Raw genomic sequence first — 23900 nt, 5'->3', positions numbered from 1 at the left:
TGACTGAACAACTAATATACAGTAGTCCCTGCAGCCCTAGGAAACTAGCATGAAAGGTCATTTTATAACTGCTTTCAGTTTTTTTTTTTTAAATTAACACCTGGGCTTGCTTCTTCCTCCTTGGAACTGCCTGCTTTTCAGAACTGGCATAACTTGCAGCAAAAGGCTGGCCTTTGCCCTGTGCTTGGCCACCAGTGGAGTGGCTTCAAACGCGACCACTCAGACTTCAGTTCCCGCTGCACCCAGAAAACACAGCCAAGAATTCTGTGCGCCAAACAGGTTTCTGAATGGAAGCCCGCAGGTAGCAGTGATGCTTCCTTCGGATCAAATTCTGAGACCAGAGGCTTTGGGCCGCCCTCTGCCTCGATGGGTAGTGGCTCTCAGTCTCTGGAATGAAGGTTAGCGACCTCGTTAGAGAAGATTTCACACCCCTAAATTAAAAGGCGGGGTGGGGGGGGAGCTTCTGGTTGGGTCCCAGAGGAAATCGGGAGAGGTGAGTCAGTGGATCATGGGGTGGGAGTAGAAGGGAGAACTAAAGACTCAGGGGAGGGGGAGTGCCCGGGGACGGGGGAGAAAGGGGAGCAGGACAGCTGAAGCCTTTCAGAGGAGAGGGAGAGGGCCTTAATTTACCACAGGTCAACACAGAAAAGCAAGATGGCACAGCACTGTTAATGACACTGTTTCTGTCACTCATCCTGATGGTTGTCATTATGTCTATTATGCAGATTTGGTGGTTAAGGTGCCGTCCTGCCAGCCTGCTCCTGAGGGGATTGATGCGGGAGGGTTAGCATCACCAAAGATAGCCCGTGGGGTCTGGAAGCTCTCATTTGTAATCTGACAAATACACAAAGTTTCTGATAAAACCAGCTCTTCAAATTAACTAAAACAGGTAGACATTTTTCTCCTCCTGTCAGCCATGTCCTTACTATGTCCTGTGTTTTTCTGCTGATGGAGGAGGCTAAACATTTGCTGGGCTTGATTTTTAGCCAAAAAAAAGAAAGAAACAAAGAAAAGAAGGTTTGCACACATATTTTTAGAAGTGACTGTATTGCTTGTCTTTGTTCGTAGTGATGCTTTCTAAGGCCCACTTGACTTCACATTCCAGGATATCTGGCTCTAGGTGAGTGATCACACCACCATGATTATCTGGGTCATGAAGATTTTTTTGTACAGTTCTTCTGTGTATTCTTTCCACCTCTTCTTAATATCTTCTGCTTCTGTTAGGTCCATACCATTTCTGTCCTTTATCGAGCCCATCTTTGCATGAAATGTTCCCTTGATATCTCTAATTTTCTTGAAGAGATCTCTAGTCTTTCCCATTCTGTTGTTTTCCTCTATTTCTTTGTATTGATCGCTGAGGAAGGCTTTCTTATCTCTCCTTGCTATTCTTTGGAACTCTGCATTCAGATGCTTATATCTTTCCTTTTCTCCTTTGCTTTTCACTTCTTCTTTTCACAGCTATTTATAAGGCCTCCCCAGACAGCCATTTTGCTTTTTTGCATTTCTTTTCCATGGGGATGGTCTTGATCCCTGTCTCCTGTACAATGTCACGAACCTCCATCCATAGTTCATCAGGCACTCTGTCTATCAGATCTAGGCCCTTAAATCTATTTCTCACTTCCACTGTATAATAGTAAGGGATTTGATTTAGGTCATACCTGAATGGTCTAGTGGTTTACCCCACTTTCTTCAATTTCAGTCTGAATTTGGCAATAAGGAGTTCAGGATCTGAGCCACAGTCAGCTCCTGGTCTTGTTTTTGTTGACTGTATAGAGCTTCTCCATCTTTGGCTGAAAAGAATATAATCAATCTGATTTCGGTGTTGACCATCTGGTGATGTTCATGGGTACAGTCTTCTCTTGTGTTGTTGCAAGAGGGTGTTTTTTTTTTGCAAAAAATCAAGCCCAGCAAATGTCTAGCCTCCTCTATCAGCAGAAAAACACAGGACATAGTAAGGACATGGCTGAGAGGAGGAGAAAAATCTCTACCTGTTTTAGTTAATTTGAAGAGCTGGTTTTATCAGAAACTTTGTGTATTTGTCAGGTTACAAATGAAAGCTTAAAGCTCAACATTCAGAAAATTAAGATCATGACATCTGGTCCCATCACTTCATGGGAAATAGATGGGGATACAGTGGAAACAGTGTCAGACTTTATTTTTTGGGCTCCAAAATCACTGCAGATGGTGATTGCAGCCATGAAATTAAAAGACGCTTACTCCTTGGAAGGAAAGTTATGACCAACCTAGATAGCATATTCAAAAGCAGAGACATTACTTTGCCAACAAAGGTCCGTCTAGTCAAGGCTATGGTTTTTCCAGTGGTCATGTATGGATGTGAGAGTTGGACTGTGAGGAAAGCTGAGCGCTGAAGAATTGGTGCTTTTGAACTGTGGTGTTGGAGAAGACTCTTGAGAGTCCCTTGGATTGCAAGGAGATCCAACCAGTCCATCCTAAAGGAGATCAGTCCTGGCTGTTCATTGGAAGGACTGATGCTAAGGCTGAAACTCCAGTACTTTGGCCACCTCATGCGAAGAGTTGACTCATTGGAAAAGACCCTGATGCTGGGAGGTTTTGGGGACAGGAGGAGAAGGGGATGACAGAGGATGAGATGGCTGGATGACATCACCGACTTGACGCACACGAGTTTGGGTGAACTCCAGGAGTTGGTGATGGACAGGGAGGCCTGGCGTGCTGCAGTTCATGGAGTCGCAAAGAGTCGGACACGACTGAGCAACTGAACTGACTGAACTGTATTGCTAGTCTAGAAAACAACTAAGAAATTCACCCCAATTTTGTGTGAGGGATGGGGATGGTGGGGTGGGAGGCGTTGGGTAAATGATTTCCAGGACAGCCTGGGTTTCCAGGAGCAAACATTGCCTGCTGATGGCATGGAAACATTTACTACATTTGAAAACATTTATTTAGCACTTACTGTGTGTTAAGCACTGGTACAGGGGCTTTGGATTTAGAATTGATTTTTCTAAAGGGAGTCTACAACTTACTACAAAAACTGATGATTAAATGATTCATTCATTCATCAAATAGTTCCTGAGTGCCATCCATGTGCTATTTACCTAGTATTGTATTAGTCGCTCAGTCGTGTCCAACTTTTTGCAACCCCATGGACTGTAGCCCACCAGGCTCCTCTCTCCATGGGATTCTCTAGGCAAAAATACTGGAGTGGGTTGCCATTTCTCCTCCAGGGGACCTTCCCAACTGTACATAAAGGAGACTTCATTAATGTGCATTAGAGGATACCCCAGGTTAACTGTCATAGAAAACTGTCTCTTGAGCCTTTAAATTCTATACCAATTCTACACCTCTGGTTGGCCAACTGTTTGTTTCTTTATTTAGATTTTAAGGTGAATGACCTGGGGCTATTTGTTTCCATTAACCTGACTGCAAATCTAAAGGCGCAGTTGAAATGTCTATTTTTCTTGCCATCCTCAGAAGAGACTGCTGCAGATCTACTCTATGATTCTCATTCTTTTCAGCTTACAATATAAATAGCTTTTTTTTTTTTTTTGAGGTACAAGTAAAACTGAGCTGCTGAAGGTCCTACTTTCTCTGGGTAAAAGAGAGGAGGCACATGTCCTGTGGATGGAGGAGGTGTCCATTTGGCCTGAAGTAGCTGGGGAAGCTTTTTCAACACAGCTATCCATAAAAGTGTGGAAGACACTGAGGAGGTCTGCTGACTGCTTTTAAAAGAAAACATATTTATTTAACCGTGCGGGTGTCTTAGTTGCAACACCTAAGATTGTCAGTTTCGGCATGTGGGACCTAGTTCTCTGACCAGGGATCAAACGTGGGCTGCCTGCATTGGCGCTCGGGGTCTTAGTTCCTGGACCAGCAGAGAGGAAGGCCCTAATGACTGCTTTTTTTAATTGTGACTTTGCAAAGTTTATGTGTGGTGATCATCACCACTGTACTTCCTAATAACACAGAAGTAACCTGACCCAGGAAACACAGCCTCTCAATTTCATTTTATTCTGTTAATTTTTTGGCAGTACTGTGCAGCATGTGGGATCTTAGTTCCCAACCAGGGATGGAACCCACGCTCCCTGCAGTGAAAGTGCAGTTTTAACCACTGGAAGTCCCAAAGGACATCCCAAAGTGATGTTTTGTGTTACCCATCTTCTCAGTCTACTCACTTCTGCTATGCATATTTGTCCAGCCTCCAAGTGTCAACCCCTTCCTGCTCCCTGATGACCCCAAATGCATGACCCCTGAGCACCAAGCCCTCTGTCTACCTCTGGCTGGATGTGTCCACTTCCCAACCTTGGTGACCAGGGTCTGCCAGATCCCTTGCCCAGCCTGGAGCTCTCTAGCAATCCTTGTTCCCTTCCTCTCGTGCTAAATCCTTCTCTGAACTGTGCCCTCATCTCCATAGCTATGCACAGGACCAGAGCAAAAGCTTGTCCTTACCTGCTTGGCCTCTGGATCTTCCCAGAACTTGAGGAGCCAGGGGAGGCCCTGGGTGACTTCCCGGCATCTCTGGGTTGTCCCCCCAGCTGCCTCCAACATGATACCTGGCCCCTGGCCCCTGGTGTGGGCAGAGCCGGGGAGGGCTTCCTTTCCTTAGCCACTCCCTGGAGGTCTTCTTAAGCTCTCAGACCACCTTTACTAGGAAGCTGAGTTGCGTTCCCCTGGCTCCTGGATTTCTAATTCTTTGGCTGTGAGGATCCATTAGCAACGTTCTTTGAGGACTCCACTGAAAGTGCAGTTTGATCGCAGCTGAGTTTGGGATGGGAAGTTAAGAGGAAGGGAGAAAGGCGGTTGGTCCCTCCTGGCCTCAGAGGTCCTTGGCTCCTGGAAGGGCTTCAGGCCACTCTGCCGTCTCTGCAGGGCCCCCCCTTCCAGCCCTGGGGCTCCCCTTTTTGACCACAATGCTATTGTTTCCTGGGCAGCCAGCAGCCTGGGAGACAGAAGGCGGGAGGCTTGGCCTGGTGCACTGGTGCTGAGAGAGGCACCGTGCTTGCCCGGCTTCTCCTGCTGAATGAGCTGTGTTCGCTTAATGCTTGAGGCAGCATCTCTGCCCCGTGGTCATACTCAGGGCCTCTGAGCGTAGCGCTCCTTTACATCTATCCTCCGCTGGACCTCACTTGGGGCCCCACCTCCTGTCTCACCATCACCACGCAGTGCAGCCATTTGAGAGCCATCACTGAATCACTAGGTGTCCCCCTTCAGTCCAGGCATGCATTTTAAACTATCTTTTCTATCAAGACTCAGGTGACACGCCTTCCCCCTTCTCTGCCCTCATGGAACACGCTGAAGTCAGCCATGAACTGTTATTCCACACAGTGGGGCTCTTGACTGCTGAGAAGCAGCACTTACTACTTACTAACATTTGAAACCTATTCTAAATATTTCAGACTTTCTGTATGGCCATGGAATTAATTTTAGATTTAGAGCCTTTATCGAACTTCTAGAAGAGCCCTCATAGGCGAAAAAATCTAGCCCCTCAATTTGAGACTCAGAGATGTTGAAGCATTTTCCTGAGGTCACACAGTGAGTTTGGAGCAGGGCCAAAAGGAAAACCCAGGTCTTCTGAGTCCCAAATAGAGTCCCCTTCATCATACTCTGATCTTTAAAATGATAACAGAGTTAAGTAAGGAAACCAATCTCTAAAATGACCAAATATCCAAGAGAACAGTGAAGTATGGTCATTCACCTAATAGTGAGCAATAGTTACCATTATTCAGTTCCTTTGTTCCGTTAAATCTGTAGAAATGAAGCAGTTAAACTCTAAAAGTAGGGATTTCCCTGGTGGTCCAGTGGTTAAGAGTTTGCTTTCTAATGGAGGGGATGTGGGTTCGACCCCTGGTCAGGGAACTAAGGTTCAACATGCTAAACCTGTATGTCTCAACAAAAATCTTTCGTGCCTCAACTAAGACCCAATGCAGCCAAAAATAACAGACAAATGTATACAAAACAACATCAACAAAAAAACCCACCAAACCTTCAAAGCAGAAACCAAGATCTCAGGGAAAAGAAGGAGAGAAAATAAAATCTCAAAAAAAAGAGAAACTGCAATAGAAATGGTGAGTCACGGGAGCTTGACTACAGAAAGCCATCAGAGTGTGAAATGGAGCAGGGCCATATGATCCTTGCCCCCATGTTCTTGACCTGCCTTTTGTCTATAGAAAAACTTTAGCCAAAGAGTAAGTTTAATCAGAGAAGTGAGAAAATGCAGAAACCAAGAAAAATAGTCAGAGAACCAAACAGTAATAGTTTAGTTACGAAGCAACGTCAAGGACATTTAGTTCCTCCTTGAGGGTTACAGATTATATTCTGAGCCCTTTCCTGTGAGCTGTCTTGTAGATACGGAAGCTCCCACCAGGTGGAAGAAGTTAACTCGTGATGACTAGACTGTAGCCATGACATAAGCTGCCACAGTTCTGAGAACTGGCCTCAAAGAAATGAGAACAAACCAACCCTGGAACTAAAGACTAACTGTACTTAAAACAATCAAGATGATGCTGACCAAACCACCGCATGACTAATTTCAAGATGACGATCAGAGCTGACTGCTGTTTTTGCAGGTAGCCCTTTTCCTCCACGTATAAAAGTTCTTGCCCACTGATTGTCCTGGTCGGGAGCTGGCCTTTGGACAGGTGTCCACCCCCCCCACCCTCTGTCTGCCACCATCCAAAATAAAGCACACTTTCCTTTCCATCAACCTTGCCTTTTTATTGGTCTTTGAGTGGTGAGCAGCAGGACCCCAGTTTACAAGTGGACATGCAGGGAGGCTGCATTTGAAAACGTGGGAACTCTAAACTCTGCAAGACAGTTTTACATCCCAGCTTTAGTATTTACTAAGTGTGATTTGAACCAGTGAACCAGTGAAGTTGCTTCGTCATGTCCGACTCTTTGCGACCCCATGGACTGTAGCCTACCAGGCTCCTCCATCTGTAGAATCTTCCAGGCAAGAGTACTGGAGTGAGTTGCCATTTCCTTCTCCAAGGGCTCTTCCCAACCCAAGGATTGAACCCAGGTCTCCCACATTACAGGCAGACGCTTTACCATTTGAGCTACCAGGGAAGCCCAAGTGTGATTTGGGGGTAGCTAACTTCTCAGAGCTTCAGTTTCGCCCTCTGTGAAATGAAGCTAACATCTGTACTGGAATGCTGATGTAGTGATACAGTAAGAAAATACATGTAAGCGCACCCAGTGGTGACTTGCATGCAGTAAGCACTCAGGAAGGGGTGAGATTTGTGACCATAACACTTAAATTAGAGGGGAGACCCTGGTGCCTCTGAGACAAGCCCTGAGCAGTTTTAAAAGAGGACTGGAAGATCTCTGTCTCTGGCAACTAGTGTCCAGTAACCCAATTTTCCCACCCAGGATTCCAAGGGGCAGGCCTCAAGGCTGCAGGGGGACCCAGATGGACCAGGTGACTTGGGTTTGTCCTTCCTGGTGTGTGTTGAAAACTCTTCTTTTCTGTTCTCCTGCCTTCTAACATGGAGGTTCATAACTGGGAGGTTGATTTTGCCCCCCTGGAAACTGTTAGCAACGTCTGAAGACATTTTTAGTTTCACCACTGGGGTTAGGGTGAGGACAGGATCTAGTGGGTAAAGACTGGGATGGAGGAGGCTGCTCAACATCCTACAATGCCCCGAACAGACCTCTCACAACGAAGAAGCATCCAGCCCCAAAAGTCAATAACGCAGAAGTTGAGAAACCCTGTTCTGCTACATCAAAGTGTATTTATTTAAGATGAATGTTCAGGTCTGTTCAAGTTTGTATTGGATGCAAAGCCAAACTTCACAAAGGATGGGAGACAGGGCTCTGAGTCTGGGGCTTCTTAGTTTGTATCATATGATGACTTTGTTTTAACCTCTGTTGTAACTGCTGGGGTGGAGAAGGAACTGGTAACCCACTCCAGTATTCTTGCCTGGAAAATCCCATGGACGGAGGAGCCTGGTGGGCTACAGTCCATGGAGTCGCAAAGAGTCAGACACGACTGACTGACTTCACTTCACTCACTTCATACTTTATCACTGGAGAAGGAACTGGCAACCCACTCCAGTATTCTTGCCTGGAGAATCCCATGGACAGAGGGGCCTGGCAGGCCATGGTCCACGGGGTCGCAGAGAGTCGGACAGGACTGAAGTGACTGAGCATATAACTGGTGGGGAACCGGGCTAGGCTGTAGATTTCACTCTTCGGCAGACATCTCTCGTTTCCTCTCCACCTCCCTCTGCTAGTAGCAATCTCATTGTCTGTGAGACACTCCCCTTCCTGCACTTACTGTCCCTGTGGTTTGGGTGGAGCTGACTTCAGGTGTGGGAATGTCGCCCTATACATGGTTGGTTCAGCAATGGACACTGGCCAGTTAGAAGCAGGGGAGATGAAATTCCAGAATGTCTGTGAATTGACGGGAGAGGGACTATCTTTTTTTTTCTGGATGCACTGAGAGCAGAGGATATAGGCTTTAAGATGCAGAAAGGCGTCTTGCTATCAGGATCATGTATGTGAAGATGTACTCAGCAGAGTACTCACCAAGAGACTCAAGAGATGTTAGGCATTCTTGTTATTATCAAAAGTGAGGATAAAGTGAATGGTCTATTTTGTGCCTTTGAAAATGAATTTTCCAGAAACACTGACAGGGAATCAGGGTCTTTCCTTCTATTGCTTATTCCTCGACTAGAGTTATCATCCTTTGTTCATGACGCCGCAATTAGTCACCACTGGAGAGAATTATAAAGTTGCAAATTGAAGATTAGAATTTCAGGTGAGATGTAAATGGGAGAGAGTGACCATTTTAAAGGTTTTTTGTTTGTTTGTTGTGCGTTTGTTAATGATACTTTCCCTTGATTTGGTCAGTTAGCTGTTCCAGGCATATTTTCTTTTGCATTCTTAGCTCCTAACCCAATGTCTGACACCAAGTTGATGTTTAGCGTGTCTTTGGTGTGAATTATTTTGTCTGAGCCCTACATGTCCATCAGGTACCAGGGCAAGTGTGATGGTTTGGCATATGAGAAAGTAGATGACAAATACCAGATGTGGCCCCTGGAGTGGGCACAAAAGGCTGAGCAGAGATGGAGTTTGATCTGATCTATTTGTCTCTCTCTCTATATATAATATATAGATTTATTCATTTGGCAGCGCTGGGTCTTAGTTGCAGCATGCAGGATCTTTGATCTTTGCTGTGGCACGTAGGATGTTTAGTTGTGTCCTGCGAACTCTTAGTTGTGGCATATGGGATCTTGTTCCCCGACTAGGGGTGGAACCTGCGCCCCCTGCATTCGGAGCGTGGAATCTTAGCCAGTGGACCACCAGGAAGTCCCGGAGCTGATCTTGAAGGGGACAATGTGTGTGTGGATACGGCAGCTTATCCCACTGTCCAGTGAAATGGATCTCCTAGTGAAGATCCCTGTCCTTGGCTACATGCTGGAGAGAAGTTTCCTTCCTTCAGAGCCCTCTGGGGGGAAGTGGGATTTAATGGTAGGTCTTTGAAACCTTTTTGACATGCGAGGAAAGAGCATTTCAGCGCTCTCAGCCGTTTTCAATCATGCATGAGGTAAGGTCTTGAATATACCTTTGATGGAAACCATTCCTTTTTTCGGCTTCCTAGGTGGTAAAGAATCTGCCTACCAATGCAGGAGACACAGGAGATGTGAGTTTGATCCCTGGTTGGGAAGATCCCCTGGAGAAGGAAATGGCAACCCACTGCAGTATTCTTGTCTGGAGAATCCCAGGGGCAGAGGAGCCTGGTGGGCTACAGTCCACGGGGTCACAAAGAGTCGGACATGACTGAGCAGGCACAGATTCCTTTTTTAGGGAGATCCACCTGAATGGGCCGTTTAATTGAGAAGTCAGAGATGCCAGCAGTTAGTTGCTGCTCTTTGTAACAATACAAAGGCTGTGGGAATTCCCTAGTGGTCCAGTGGTTAGGACTTAGTGCTTTCACTGCCGGGGCCGGGTTCAATCCCTGGTCAGGGAACTAGGATCCCATAAGCTGCTCGGTGAGGCCAACACACACACACGCACACACAACAACAACAACAGATACAAAGGCTATCTTCGTATAGGGGGGGAGAGGTGTATCTCTGCAACTCATATTTCCTTTGGGACAGACCTACCCGGTGCAGAGCCTGCAGACCCTGGTGCTGTGGAGTTGAGTGTGTTAGGTCTGGCTCAGCTGCTTGGAGACCACGAAGAGCTGAGAGCCCAAGCCCACAGGGAGAGGACGCTGGCATCGCCTTGGCCCCACGCTGGAGAGGGGGCAATGCAAACATGGACTGCGCTTGGCCAGTGTGCACTGGTCCTCCTCTAGGTCTCAGAATAATCTAGACTTTAAAACATAATGGGATGGAAGCCATTACACTCCAAAATAAGTGAGTAAATAAGACATGGAGGAATTTCCTGTAGTCCAGTGACTAAGATTCCAAGCTTCCCATGCAGGGGGCCTGGATTCGATCCCTGGTCAGGGGACTGGATCCAACGTGCTGCAGACTAAAACCTGGCACAGCCAAATAAATAAATACATAAAAATAAACTTAAATAAATAAAACATAATAATACAGTGGAAAATAGAGCTGTTGACCACTATAGTTGCCTTGGGAGGGAGGTGTTCCTTGGAGATAATTCATCCAGATATGCCTTAGAATTTGTGCAATTTTCTCGAGGTATATTGTATAGCAACAAACATTTATAGAATTAAGAAAAGAGCCGTCCATTCTTTTGGTAATTTTTGCTAATTTAGGGAGCAGAGACACACTTCAAACACTCCATGAATATTAGATGGATATAGCCTTGGCGTGGAGAGGGGGATTTTCCCTGAACCAAGTGGACTTTGCCACTGTCATCACCTGGAAAGAGGCAGTGTGGAAACCGGAAATAGGAAATTCACTAGGCAGGCCTTCTGTGGGGTGGGAGAAACTCACCCCTTTCTCCAGACCTTATGATCCTGGGGACTGAGATATTTTGGTAATTCAATAATGGCTTTTAGCTAGACAGGAAAGAATCTTGTAGGGGAATGCTTATCAACCCTTAAAAAAATCTGTGCCCTATTTGATAAAACATAAAAGTGTCATTGATGAGAAAGGAGAGTTTTGAAGGATACCCAGAGACAGGAAGACTGAGGTGTGTCTGGGATTTCAGTATAGAGTGGCTTCAATTGCATGGCAACTTGGTTCTGCTGCTGCTGCTAAGTAGCTTCAGTCGTGTCCGTCTCAGTGCGACCCCACGGACAGCAGTCCACCAGGCTCCCCGGTCCCTGGGATTCTCCAGGCAAGAACACTGGAGTGGGTTGCCATTTCCTTCTCCAATGCATGAAAGTGAAAAGTGAAAGTGAAGTCGCTCAGTCGTGTCTGACTCTTAGCGACCCAATGAACTGTAGCCTACCAGGCTCCTCCATCCATGGGATTTTCCAGGCAAGAGTACTGGAGTGGGGTGCCATTGCCTTCTCTGTGGTACAGACTCCTGGAATTACCTATAAAGGGCACTGGAGTATTCTACCATTCACACTGTCAGTCTCCTTGTGTTGTGAGCCTCTTCCCCTAAACCGCATGTTCTCTGAAGGGCAGGCATCAAGTCTATAGCTTTTAGCACATCACTTGGGCTCAGCAGTATCTGTTGAACAAATGCTTGAACCTCTGTGCTCACCTGTTTTGTGATGTGTTTCCCCGTCTAAGCAGTCTTTCCCCAGAGATTCACCTTTTTATCCCCAAGGCCTGGCACAAATCTGGGGCTCTATAGACATTTGGGAGCCTAATGAAGTGTTGAAGTTTGATCAGTGATAGACAGATCCATCGCTGGTGCTAGAAAACAGGCGGTAAGAAGAACCTCAAGCCCTCAGAAAGCAGAGTGAAGAGGGAGCATTTAGAGCAGAGTGCATCTGCGTATGGAAACGGAAGCACGCAGGACCATTTTCCTAAGCCTAGTCATTCACAAGCATCCTCCTTGAGACCAAAACACTGAGTCTGAAAGAGAAAGGTTAGCAGGGCAAGAATAACAGATTCTTTCAGGATGGATTCATTTCTCTTCTGCCTGAACTGACTCACTCTTGAGGGGGCTGCGGAGCACTTGTGCCCTGGAGTGAAGACGGGAAAATGAGATGCTAATTTTACTACTTGATTTTATTTCTCTTTTAGGCCATTTGGCTGCTGCCAAGATTTCTCTTTGCTCCCAGGGATGTTAAAATAGCAGCAGTTGTTGATATATTTAAGGCTTTAGAGCCCTTTCAGAGTGTCATACTACCCTAGTTTCCCCCAGAGAAACATAATATTCCTGGGGGCACACAGAGTTTGGTGGCCTTATAACCACAGTAGCTTCTATTTAGGGGGAATTTATTATATGCTGGTGGCTGAGACAGTAAAGAATCTGCCTGCAATGCAGGAGTCCCTGGTAGGTCCCCTAGCAAAGGGACTGGATATCCACTCCAGTATTTTTGCCTGGAGAATTCCACGGACAGAAGAGCCTGGTGGGTTACAGTCCATGGGGTCGGAAAGAGTTGGACACGACCGAGTGACTAATACTTTCTTTCTTTCTTTCTTTTTTTTTTTTTTTATCATGTGCCAGGCAACAGGCTAAACATGACATTGAATAATCTCACTGGCTATCACAATTTCCCCTTAGACAGATGAAGAAACTGAGGCTGGAGAGTTTAGGAATCTTATAGGTCACAAAGCCAGTAGGTGGCAGACCTGGGACTTGAACTGGGCTGCAAGCTTGTGAGGCTTCCTTGGAGGCTTCCTCGTTGACTGGCTCCAGGGGAGGAGAGGGGTTGTCATTTTGCTGGATTCCAAAATGGTGAAGGATGAATCAGAGCATAGGAAGTTTCCGGGGGACCCTGGAGCCCTGTGAAGTCCCGATCACTTCGTAGGAGTGCTATGTGCTTGCCATCCCTTGCATCTCTTTAGGACCGTCTGGGTTCTTTGGCATGGCACCGGCTGCTACTGAGACACAGCGCTCTAGAGGTCCCAATGTGGAGTTGCAGCAACTGCTTCAACCGCATCCTTCTAACTCTTCCTGTGGCTGGAGTTTTAGGTTTTCTTGGCTTTACCTATCTCTTGTCCCGGTGCCATGGCATACGGGCTCCAGTTGACGTCAGACGGGTCCAGCAGTGCGTGCCTATGCACACACTGGCCACCTCTCACCTCTCCCCACTCTCCCCGACAGGACACCTGGGTTGATGTCTCCATGAGACCTGCCTGGTGCCCACACACGTGCGAGCTGTAAGTGTGGGGGAGTCCCTGTCCTGCGGGACGACCTTCAACCAGCAGGACGCGAGAACCGATGAATAAACTCTCCCTCTCCCCACACTAACATGGGCAGACTTTAGCTGCTATTGCGATGATTTCTCTGTGAGGACAAGGACCAATTCTATAGCTTGTTGGATAATACTGATGGCTTAATGAGTATTAAAGAAATGTATTGATACTTGATGAATGTCAGCATTTGTACTGAGTGGAGGGAGGCAGTTCCGTGACTGGTATCCTTGAATTGATCCTCCCCCTGTCTCCCTTGATCCCGCTTCCTGTAATCCTTAGGGGATTATATTCCCTAACAAAGTTTTTTATTTTTAGAAATTTTTATTTACTTTTAATTAATTGATCTTTAATTTGAGTATAATTGCTTTCAACATTGTGTTGGCTTATGCTGTACAACAAAGTAAATTATCTAGCTATATGTCTTTGGCCTCTCTCTCATCTCACCCCTCTAGGCCATTGCAGAGCCCTGAGCTGAACTCTCAGCAGCTTCCCACTAGCTATCCATTTTACACATGATCTTGAATATATATCAGTGCTACTCTTTGTCCCACTCGCCTACATCCACAGGTCCGTGAACCAAAGTTTTGAAGCATCTGAGCCCTCTGCCACGGACTCTTGCTTTCTGGGGAATCCTGGCTAAGACAGGTGGCGAGGTCAGAATATTTTCATATTTATTCATGGTCTCTTGGGGACAGCCAGCATACCTGGTATGCACACAGGTTTGTGGTTTTGAGTTAAGGACCAGACTCACTGAGATGGAGTGGAAAGCTATGGGTCTATGGCCTGAGGCTGGGAGGTAAGCCATAGAGCCTGACCTATATCTTCCTTCAAACAGCTTTCCATTTCCTTCTCCCCACATCAGACTCACCTGCAAGTGGCCTCCCTGCATGACTAAGAAGTTTCACCAAAGGTCAGGCGCCACCCACTCTTCTTAGGCTGCTTTGTGCCGCTTTAGGGAGAAAGGTATGTGACATTTGTCTTCATGCTTATCTGATTGAAACCTGACTCCCGCCCCCCCACCCTCACCCCGAGCGAACCAGGAGCAGCTTTCATTGCATTGGGAGCACAGACACACAGCATACGAGGAAGACGCGAGAGAGCTGCAGCGGCGTCTGAGACCCTGTGGACAGACAGATGAGAACTCCCAGCCAAAGGGCAGGTGTAGGGCCAAAGTTTCTCACCACGTAAGGCCGTATTAGGTGGTCATCAGGCTGAAGAGAGGGGGTCTGATATGCTAGCAGCCAGTGGGTTCTGGGGACTCTGGGTCCTTGGCCATCCAGCCGGGGAGGAACTGTATTTATCCAGCAGTACGTGTCCTGTTGCTGCTGGCTGCCCCAGAGAAACTACTGGAAGACCCTCTCTAAAAATGGGGCCTATGGACTTCCTGGTAGTCCCATGGCTAAGACTCTGAGCACCCAGTGCAGGGGACCCGTGTTCGATCCCTGGTCAGGGAGCTAGATGCCACATGCGGCGATTAAGAGTTCACATGCCATAACTCAAGATCCCACACGCTGCAATGAATATCAAAGATCTTGAGTGCCACGACTAAGGCCTGGCGAAGCCAAATAAATAAGTAAAATAAATATTAAGAAAAAAATTAAAAATGGGGCCGTTTGATGGCAGTCCTGAGTCTTACGGAGACGTGAGAAATTCAGTACCAACAACCCCTAAAATCAGTACAGCTAAAAACCATTCACATGCTTACCACGTGGCAACTGTGAAAGAGATGGAAGTGAATGTAACCGATATGCGTTGCTGCACAAGCCTGGGGCCAGGGTCAAAGACCCCAGCGTCTTATTCATTTGTGTATAATGGTTCATAGCATAAGTTATATGTGTACAATGTTGTATTTCTGCTTCTGCATACACCACAGCACACTCACCATCAAAGCTTCAGTTTCCATCTGTCGTCATACAGCCGACTCCTTTACCCATTGTCCCCAGTCTCCCTTCCTCTGTGTGTTTGTTTTTGGTTGGTGTGACTTGTTCATTTATTTTGTTTTTGCTTGTTTTTTTTAGATTCTACATATGAGTGAAATCATAAAGTATCTGCCTTTCTCTGCCTGACTTATTTCACTTAGCATAATAATCCTCCACGTCCATCTACATGTTGCAAGTGGCAAGAATTAATTTTTTTAGGGCTGAGTAATTTTCCAGTTTGAGGTAGTTTATTTTCGTGGCTGATGTGAGATAGTGATCTAGTTTAATTTTTTTTTTTTTGCATGTGTCTGTACACTTTTTTCAACACCGTGTATTGAGGACTATTCTTTTTCCATTGTAGTTTCTTTATTCCTTTGTTTGTATATGAGTGGGTTTATTTCTGGGCTTTCAATTCTGTTACATTGATAATATGCCTTTTTTCTTTTCTTTTCCTGCCAATGCCATGTTATTTTGATTACTATAGATTTGTAATATAATTCGAATCAGGGAATATGACACCACCAGCTTTGTTCTTTTTCTCAAGGTTGTTTGGCTATCTGGAGTCTTTCGTGGTTCCATATTTATTTTAGGATTTTTTTTTTTTTGTCCTATTTCTGTGAAAAATGTCATTGGTATTCTGATAGGAATTGTATTAAATCTGTAGATTGCTTTAGGTAATATGAACATTTTAACAGTATTAATTCTTCCAATCCATGAGCAGAGAATATCTTTCCATTTCTTTATATCTTCAGTTTATTTCAACAATGTTTTACAGTTTTCAGTGTACAGATCTTTCACCTCCTTGGTTAAATTTATTCCTAGGTACTTTATTCTTTTTATTGCATTTGTAAATTGTATTATTTTCTTAATTTCGCTCTCTGCTAGTTCATTATTAGAAATGCAACAGATTTTTGTATATTGATTTTGTACCCTGAAACTTTACTGTATTTGTTTACTATTCCTAATAGTTTTTTTTTGGTGGTGTCTTTAAGATTTTCTACATATAAAATCATGTCATCAGCAAATAGCAACAGTTTTCATGTCATCAGAATAGTAACAGTTTTACTTCTTCCTTTTCCAATTTGGTGCCTTATTTATATTTCTTGCTTAATGGCTCTGGCCAGGACTTCCCAGGCCTTTATTTAAAAAAGGCTGAAAGGATCCAGACCTGCTTCTGCAGGCTGAGCAGGCAGAAAGTGAGCCTGATCAGACCATGCCCACAGTTGGTCACTGCAGGCTGAGCAGGCAGAAAGTGAGCCTGATCAGACCATGCCCGCAGTTGGTCACTGCTGCCACACCAGCGCCACTGTCGGAGACAATTCTTGCATAGCTCCACCCTCTGCTCAGATGGTTCCCCAGCTGGTCCTTACCCCGTCCTCAATGGTTATTTGGAAGACGACAGCCCCGCTGAGCTGCAGGGGCTGCTTACCTTCTTCGGTGTATTCACCTGTGGTCCCCAAGCAAGGCAGCTGTGCAGAGTGGCTGGGTCTTGGGGGGATTAGCATGCCAACACCAGCCTGGCTGCTGCCTTTCTTTGTGCTGAGGGGGCCTACGTCCTTCCCCAGCCTTCCTTGGCTTTCCTGCTGAGCACCATCTTGAAGCATGCTACCATACTCGCCATTCTGCTTGCTGTTTTGAAACTTGAATTTTGGCCTGGCGTGTCCCTAGAGAACTGCTGGCTATATCCTCTGGTATGTGTTGTTCAGATCCCTGTGTCTGACCACAGATGGTCCCACTGTCCCCTTCCTTCTGGGCTGCAGATGATTTCTGCCTCTATATACGTTATGGTAACTTCTATAACTAAGAAGACCCCAGATATGAGTCTCAGAGGGGATGATGATTCCCCTTAAGGGGACCTGAAGCTCTTCGCAGGCATGGGATGGATGCCATAATGTGTAAATATCCCTCTCAGCAGGTAGCTATGTAATCTCTGCCTCAAAATGTAGCATTTTGCATCAGAAAGAAGCATATTGGGACTTCCTCGGTGGTCCAGTGGCTAGGGGCCTGGGTTCCATCTTGGTAGGGAAATAGGTACCGCAGGCTGCAGCTAAGTGTTCACATGCCACAACTGAAGATCCTTGCATGCCGCAGCCAAAAAATGAAAACGAGAGAGATCCTGTGCGCCAAAACTAAGACCCGGTGCAGCCAAATAGATAAATAAGTATTTTTTAAAAAGAACCATATTCAGCAGAAGTGTAGACAGAAAACATCTACTGAAATGACATCAAGCTGGAAAACAAAGTCCCTGTTTCTTATTATCTGTGTTGAACATTTAAAACTGTTGTGATGAAAGGCAGTGAAGTGTCTGTTCATCTGTTCACAATATTTCTCTGGTGTTTGAGTTTGCAAAGAGCCCTTTGCTAGCTTAGTTATAAGAAGTAGGGTCGCTTGCTGTCCTGGGATTCCTGAAAACGTGCAGAGAAAAACCATTCTTATCAAGCGGCTGGGGAAGTCTCAGGTCTCATTTCTTCTCTGTGTATGCACAAGCGCCTTCTGACCCCACGGACTGTAGCCTGCCACACTCCACTGTCCCTGGGCATTATCCCCAGCAAGAATAATGGGGTAGGTTGCCACTTCCTCCTCCAGGGGATCTTCCTGACCCAGGGATCAAACCCTCATCTCCTGCAGTGTCTGCATCAGCAGGCGGATTCTTTACACTGAGCCACCAGAGAAGCCGTCTTCTTATCTAGTTCATCTTTTTTTTTTTTTTTTTATCTTTAATCTTTAATCTGGCTGTGTCAGATGTTAGTTACAGTATGGGAACACTTAGCTGTGGCATGTGGGATCTAATTCCCTGACCAGGGATTGAACCTGGGCTCCCTGCATTGGGAGCATGAAGTCTCAGCCACTGGATTATCAGGGAAGTCTAATGTGGTGGTGGTGCTCAGTCGTGTCTGACTCTTTGCAATCCCTGGATGATAGCCCACCAGGCTCCTCTGCCCATGGGATTCTCCAGGCAAGAAAACTGGAGTGGGTTTCCATTTCCTCCTCCAGGAGATCTTCCCCACCCAGGGATCAAACCCACATCTCTTGAGTCTCCTGCATTGGCAGATGGATTCTTTACCATTGCATCTCCTGGGAAGCTCTGGTAATGTGACGGGGTGAATTTAAAGTTGATAACATTCTTGTGGACTGAAACTTTTTAGGAGTTATTTTCAAAGCTTCACTGAACATCCACAAAGCTGAAGATATCTGAGGATGCCAGTTTTGGTCTTCATCAGAGATTTTAGAGATTCCTGGCTAGTACCTATTTCTTCTTAAGACCACAATGAGCCAACTAGGGAGAAATTCTCTTGTTTTACGTTCAAGACTATGTGCTGAGTTCCCAGTAGAAAAGGCGTTGACCCTTCTGGAAGCCTCCTCTGCTCCTCCGTGTCCAAGAAATCCCCCTACGGAAGTGTGAGAAAGGCGAGGACCAGCCTTGAATTGATTATGTGTTATATGGATATTTCAGGGCTGGCTTCTCTAGCAAAATACCTCCACCCAGCTGGGCTCCACATGTAGAAAAGAAGGGCCCTTTTATAAAATACCCAACGCAAGATGTTGACCTCTTGAAATCCTTCGGCCAGACTATTTCAAAGAGTGGGTCTTGTCAAAGGTCACTTAAAAATAGAAAATGGTAAATAAAAGTTAATCAAAAAGGGCTGAAAGGACATCCTCTGGCCAACTCTGGGTGACAGATCACCCAGGATCGTGCGAGGCGAAATGTCCTGCCTGTACCTCTAACTCATCGCCCCAGAGGGATGACTGCTCATCTGAATCCTGGGTCTGGGGGTTGGGGGTACCTTGCATTTAGCCACTTTGCTCAAGCTCTGATATTCTGAGCACTAGCCCAGCCAGGCTCTTGTCAGCTGCTCCCCCACAACCATGAACCAGATGCCATTTGGTTTTGGGGATTTTTGCTGAAGTCAGGTTGCCCATAGTCTGCCCCTCAATGCTTTCTGTGGCTGTTTTGCCAGCTCAACCTCAAATGCAGGCATCCGGGTATGAGTAACAGGGTGCTTGGCAAATTAATTTAAATTCAGTGTGGCCATCATTTGTCAAACATCTATTATGTGTCAGAGACTCTTCCCCCACCCCTCGTGCATGCTCAGTCGTGTCTGACTCTGTGACCCCATAGACTGTGGCCTGCCAGGCTCCTCTGTCCATAGAATTTTCCAGGCAAGAATACTGGAGTGGGAAGCTATTTCCTTCTCCAGAGGACCTTCCCAACCCAGGGATCAAACCTGTATTTTCTACGTCTCCTGCATTTGCAGGTGGATTCTTGACCACTGAGCCACCTGGGAAGCCAAAGGCTAGAGTCTAAAAATACAGCTATTCTGTAGATTGGGAAGCCAAGATACAGTTTAGCCTCAGAGCAGAGTTGGAAACCAACAAAGCAAAACAAACCACAGCAACAAAGGCCACAGTCCAGCCACCAAAAATGTAATTTCAAGCAAATATGTGTGTGTGATTCATGCACATCCCTAAGTGGGATTCTGGCCCTTATCTGAAAACACCCGTGTTGTCTTCTCCACTTTCTTTTCACCCCACTAGTATCCCACGTCTCTATCAAACTCCCCGAAAGACTCTTCTCTGCTCCGCCCTCAGGCTGCTTCTGTTTGACCTTGTTCCTGCTCTCAGCTCCTGGTTACAGAAACCCAAGGGCCAGCTGGGCAGAGGCAAAGCACACGCATGGGGTCCCAGGGCTGTCTTCAGTGGAGATGGGACAGGCTTGAGCTGAGACAGGATGTTCCGACTTTTGGTCCTGCCCTACCAAAAATGAGGGCTTCCAAGATGGTGCAGTGGTAAAGAACACATCCACCAATGCAGGAGACTCAAGAGAAGTGGGCGTGATCCCTGGGTCAGGAAGATCTCCTGGAGAAGGAAATGGCAACCTGCTCCAGAATTCTTGCCTGGGAAATTCCATGGACAGAGGAACCTGGTAGGCTACAGTCCATGGGGTCATAATGAGTCTGACTGAGTGACTGAGCACGCACGCAGCACTCATACCAGCAAAATGAAAACCATCTAGCTCTTGCCTCAATGGAGATCACTGTTGGGACTTCCTGGGTGGTCCAGTGGCTGGGACTTCACCTTCTAGTGCAGGGGGTATGGGTTCAATCCCTGGTCAGGGAGCTGGGATCCCACATGCCTTGAGGCCAAAAAAAAAACCCTCCAACAAAAGCATAAAACAGAAGCAATATGGTAACGAATTTGATAAAGACTTCGAAGAAAATGGGCTTCCCTTGTGGCTCAGCTGGTAAAGACTCTGCCTGCAATGCAGGAGACCTGGGTTCGATCCCTGGGTTGGGAAGATCCCCTGGAGAAGGGAAAGGCTACCCATTCCAGTATTCTGGCCTAGAGAATTCCATGGACTGTATACCAGTCCATTCTGAAGGAGATCAGCCCTGGGATTTCTTTGGAAGGAATGATGCTAAAGCTGAAACTCCAGTACTTTGGCCACCTCATGCGAAGAGTTGACTCATTGGAAAAGATTCTGACGCTGGGAGGGATTGGGGGCAGGAGGAGAAGGGGACGACAGAGGATGAGATGGCTGGATAGCATCACTAACTCAATGGAAGTGAGTCTGAGTGAACTCCGGGAGTTGGTGATGGACAGGGAGGCCTGGCGTGCTGTGATTCACGAGGTCGCAAAGAGTCGGACACGACTGAGCGACTGAACTGAACTGAATTGAGCTGATAGTCCGTGGGGTCACAGACAGTAGGATGTGACTGAGTGACTTTCACTTGAAGAATATAAAGGTCCACATTAAAAAAAAATCTTAAATAAAATTAAAAAGATCACTGTAATTGAAGACTTGGGCCCTAAACAAGCAGTTTAGAGTGAAAAGTGAGTTGCTTTGGGATCCTGGAGAGATCAAAGGTAGCCCAGGAAGGAATAAGGCTTAAAAGATAAACCCAACTTCTACGAATTTGGGGCAAGTTGCCTAAATTCTCCATGCCTCAGTTTCCCCCTCAGTAACCTGGGGATGATACATGAGATGGCTGTTGTAAGCCTTCCGTGAATAAAAGCAAAGTGCTTGGTTAGGGCTTGCCGCAGAGCTCAGCAGAGCTCGACAGACATCTAATTAGTACATGGCTATGTCGAATAAGCACATTCCTGGAGTGTCGTCACAAAGCAGCTTTGTGTTTTCTCCCACATCCCCGGGGCATCTGGACGAAAAGTCTCAGGACTTTTCTGGTCGCTCTGAGGAAATGCAAAGCTGTAGATTCATTTCACACGCTGACATCAGAATGTGCGTGCTGCTCAGATACATTCTAGCCTTTCATCTTTGTGCCGGGGGGTTGGCCGGGCAAGGCTGAGGTCAGCTTTCTCTCTCTTTCGAGCTCACTTCCTCCCATACTCACCAGGTTATCCCTGACCTCACTGGGACGGAGGCTGCAGAAAGGGAGGAGAAAGGGGGGTGGGATAGCACGGACGCAGCTGCCACTCACTGCCGGGAACTGACTCTGGGGTGGCAGCTGCCTAGAGCTGACTTGTTCTTTCCTAGCGCATCTGTAGGGTCTTCGGAGAATCCCCTCCCCACATCCACTCATCACCAGGGAGGTTTTGTTTTAATATATATTTATTTACTTGGCTGTACTGGGTCTTGGTTGCAGCATGTGGGATCTAGTTCCCTGATCAGGGATTGAACCTGGGCCCCCTGCATTGGGAGCGTGGAGTCTTAGCCACTGGGCCACCAGGGAAGTTCCATCGCTAGGGAGCTTTGCCTGTAGCTGCCTTCCCTGAGGCAGAAGTAGCTCTAGTCTGCCCTTCACAGGCCCTCTGGATTCCAGCAAGTCCACCTCTGGCAACTCCAACCCCGTACAGCCACCTCTTGCCCAACGCAGAGCTGGTCCTTGGGATGCTCTCGGACAACTTTGCCGCAACCAGCTCTGGGAGGGCAGGCATTTCCCTTGCTGTCAGGCCCTCTTCAGCTTCCTCCACCCTGGAGAGCTGGTGTATAGCATGGGAGGGGAGCCCCCTACGCCCACTGAGAGCAGGCACCAGCCTCCTCCATCCCCAGCCCCAGACTGTGAAGGGTTTGCCTCCTCCTCCAAGGGAACTCGTGGAAGTTCTGCCCTCTTGAACTGAGGGAAAGATGGATCCAACTGCTGTGTGTCTCCTAGGGCGGGACTCCCAAACAAGTGGATGCTTACAAGTCCTCTTCACAAGCCCTCTCTTTCCACAATGCTCCCTGGCCCTCGCTGTGTGTGTGTGTGTGTATGTGGTGGGGAGTCTGGGTCCCCTGGTGGTCCTCGGCCCCTCACCCTTTCCCAAGGTTCTCGCAAAACTCAGTTTTGTGTCTTTATCTGTTGCCTCCGAATTTCAGCTGGGACTTGAACTTCCTCTGCAGCAGTAAGAAACCATCACGATCCTTGGGGTGGCAGGTTACGAGCCGGAGGTCCTCTGGACGGTGGTACATGTTGGGGAGGGTGGAGACGAAGCGGCAAAGGTGGGCAGGGGCTTGTGACTGTGATGCTTGTCTGCTCAGGTCTTGCCTTGGGTGCAGGAGGAGAGGCCCCCATCTCCTTATGAGAATAACAAACCTATGTTTACTGCTAAGCCATACACGTGTCTCTAATACGCAGCTTCTCATTTAAGACTCACACCATCTCAGTGAGAGCCTGGTTATGGTCTTTCCATTTTCACTGATAGGACCCAGGTGCAGGAAGCTAAGTGCCCAAGGTCACACACTAGGAGGTAACAGATCCGAGCTTATAATTGGCCTTCTGTTTCATTACACCACGAGACCTGGAGTCAGGGGAGGGGAGGGCCACCATTCTGCAAGCTGGCACTGGGCAGGGTGTTGTCCCTTGGGAGGAGGCAGCTGTGGGAGCCACCTGTGCCCAGAGCGGCTGCCTGTGCTCGCAGCTGCGGTGGACGTTCTGTCCTCCACACCCACCTGCCAAACAGAACTGGCTGAGCTGGGCAAACACGGGCTGTGACTTCACTCTCCTTGCATCACACCTGACATCTGAAAGATCCAGCTAGTCTTGCCCAGCCTCTGAGCCTCCCCACCCTGTGATCACATTTCCCACATGGCCCAGTGCCTGGTTAAGGACCTCTTCATCCCCCAGAGGGCTCTGGATGAGCGCCCTCTATCTTCCAAAGAGGGAAGAACAGGCTTTCAGCAAGGAGGTAACCCACTTCCTCCAACACCCTCAGGATCCCCCAGCCTCGGCAGCTGCACTAACCCTTTGGCTACCACTGTCTCTGGAAGTTCACTCAGGAATTATCGTCCCCGCTCGTCTCTTCTGCATAGTTTTTTTTTTTTTTTAATATTTATTTATTTATTTGGCTGTGCCAGGTCTTAGTTGCATCACCCAGATCTCCGATCTTGTTGAGGCATTCAGACTCTTAATTGGAGCATGTGGGATCTAGTTCCCTGACCAGGGATTGAACCCGGGCCTCCTGCATTGGGAATGTGGAGTCTTAGCCACTTGACCACCAGGAAAGTCCTTGCATAGTTTTATCGTAATTCCTTAGGTGATAGGAATGGGGAAGATTAGAGATCTCTTCAAGAACATTAGAGATACCAAGGGAACATTTCATGCAAAGATGGGCACAATAAAGGACAGAAATTGTATAGACCTAACAGAAGTGGATCTTCCCTGGTGGCTCAGACGGTAAAGCGTCTGCCTACAATGCTTACCATGTGGGAGACCCGTGTTCAATCCCTGGGTCGGGAAGATCTCCTGGAGAAGGAAATGGCAACTTACTCCAGTATTCTTGCCTGGAAAATCCCATGGATGGTGGAACCTGGTAGGCTACAGTCCAT

Source organism: Bos mutus, chromosome 12, assembly GCF_027580195.1.
Source record: "Bos mutus isolate GX-2022 chromosome 12, NWIPB_WYAK_1.1, whole genome shotgun sequence".
Taxonomy (NCBI): domain Eukaryota; kingdom Metazoa; phylum Chordata; class Mammalia; order Artiodactyla; family Bovidae; genus Bos; species Bos mutus.
Note: the sequence above shows the minus strand (reverse complement) of the source record.